The 1899-nt window shown below is 41.5% G+C and overlaps 1 protein-coding gene across 4 annotated transcripts in view; it reads left to right on the top strand.

Annotated features, from left to right (window-relative positions):
* Nucleotides 1-360: 360 nt before the first annotated feature.
* LOC125041909 (histone deacetylase 6-like) overlaps nt 361-1899 on the top strand; it is a 36301-nt gene continuing 34762 nt past the window's right edge. For all 4 annotated transcript variants that reach the window (XM_047637301.1, XM_047637300.1, XM_047637299.1 and 1 more), the window contains exon 1: nt 361-495. The gene's annotated coding sequence lies outside the window, so the exon portion shown is untranslated. The remainder of the gene's footprint in view (nt 496-1899) is intronic.

Below are 1899 nucleotides of genomic sequence, written 5' to 3'. Positions count from 1 at the left end.
GTGCGTGCGTGCGTGCGTGCGTGCGTGAGAGAATGAGAGACCGTGCGTGAGAGAATGCAAGACAGACACAGAGGGTCAAACAGACAAACAGAATAAAACACTCCAAGCTGACTCAGCGTGAGTTCAACAGTCGTATGAACATGTGCGAGCACATACTGATATCAGGGCACATGCGTGTCTGTGCACATAGTACACATAACTACACCCTTAGTAAATTTAAACTCCTCATTAACTTCCTCCTCATCACCCCTTTTTCAAGCATTACCAAGAGTAAAATAAAGAGGGAAAAGACGTGATACAATACGAAAAAATAAACCTTAAAAAGAAAATAGCCCGCGGTCTCTACTCCAAAACAAACCTCAGGGTCTCGGGGGCGGAGAGGAGCACGGCGCTCGACAGCTGCAACTATTTCGCTCTATTTTTCTGCTATGGCGTGGTGATTGAGCCTTTCTGTGAGGCAGGGCGTTGGATGAGGGTGAGAGAGAATCTCTAGAGGTGAGTGTAGGGGAGTTGAGGTTGGTGGGTGAGTGTTATGAGGGAGTTCCGAGGAGCAAAGGGTTTTGACCGAGGTGGAGGTTCCGTGTTTGTCTGTGGCTGTCACTTTGACCAACTGGCGTTATTTGAGGGTATTTTGAGGACTTTTCTCCCTTCGAGAGGTGCCGGTAGAGGGGTAAAAGGGTGCTGTGGAATTCTCGCGAAAATGGTGTTGCCTGAACTTATCTATTATGTGATTTTGCAAATTAAAAGTCGGTTTTATGCAATTACATATTTATGTGCAAATTTTGAATTTCGGCGAATCTTGCTAATTGGTTCACGCGGTAATATGCGCCGATAAAGTTACCTGTAGGTAGTTTAACACCTGTATTATGCATCTCGGCAATTTTACTGATAACTGACCTACTATTGCAATGATACTGACCTAGAATATCTGAAACAGGCATGTAAGTAAATAAGGTATTATTGGAAATGATAGCTAACTCTAAAATTGAAGAATCTGACCTTGCCATCCAGTAGAATGCAACATTTTAAGAAACTTTTCTTGTATAGCATTCCCTTTACAATCTAATAATAACGGTAGTAGGGAGGATGTAAAGCTCAAAATTTCCATGCACTCCACGGTATGTACTCTTCCAGCGCTGAGAGAAAATAACACAAAATTGAGAAATCAGAGGAAAAATCAGACTGAATTGTAGCTGATGACACATGTAATGGAAATCAAATGGCCCAAGAGGTATTGTACTTAGCTATGGCACAACAAGAGATATTAGCGACCTGACTATTAGTGCTAATAAGAACTGTAATAGATAATCTTGTGACAATAGAAGCTGGATCCATGAGATGTCAGTTGAAATTCAAATCAGTTACATCATTGCTACCGCTGTGTATAATGTGCTGGAAAAACTGTGTCCTCTTTAATGTGCAAACTATCATGGCAGTAACGAAGAGTGGCAGATAGTAGTAGCATTTCCTGCCAACAGTGACATTGGGGATCATGATGACGCACAGGCTTGCTATTCAGGATCTGTTGGGCTAAGTAAGAAATTATAAGAATGAGGTCCAGATATTTGACTGGGCTCTATCGTGCCAGAATATATGGGATAAAGGTTTTGCAGACCAGGAGAGAAAGTGCCCTAAATACTATAAATCTGGATTGCAAAAGATAAATTAATGAAAGGTTTACTCTGATCATTTGCTTTTACCTCGCAATTTTCCTGACACTTGTTCATGCCCTTTGCAGCTATCAGGGTCGATATCGTAGCTGAACTTCATTTGTGATGGGTGTGAGCAGTAGATTCATTAAAACACGAGAGTTATCAGAATAACAGTCTTGGCCCGGAAATCAGTGTTAAACATCTTTTCAAAACTTACTGCAAGTAAAAGGCTTAAAAGTGGGGGGAA

Source organism: Penaeus chinensis, chromosome 31 (assembly GCF_019202785.1).
Source record: "Penaeus chinensis breed Huanghai No. 1 chromosome 31, ASM1920278v2, whole genome shotgun sequence".
NCBI classification, from domain to species: Eukaryota; Metazoa; Arthropoda; class Malacostraca; order Decapoda; family Penaeidae; genus Penaeus; species Penaeus chinensis.
Note: the sequence above shows the minus strand (reverse complement) of the source record. Positions and strands in the feature narration are given on the sequence as shown.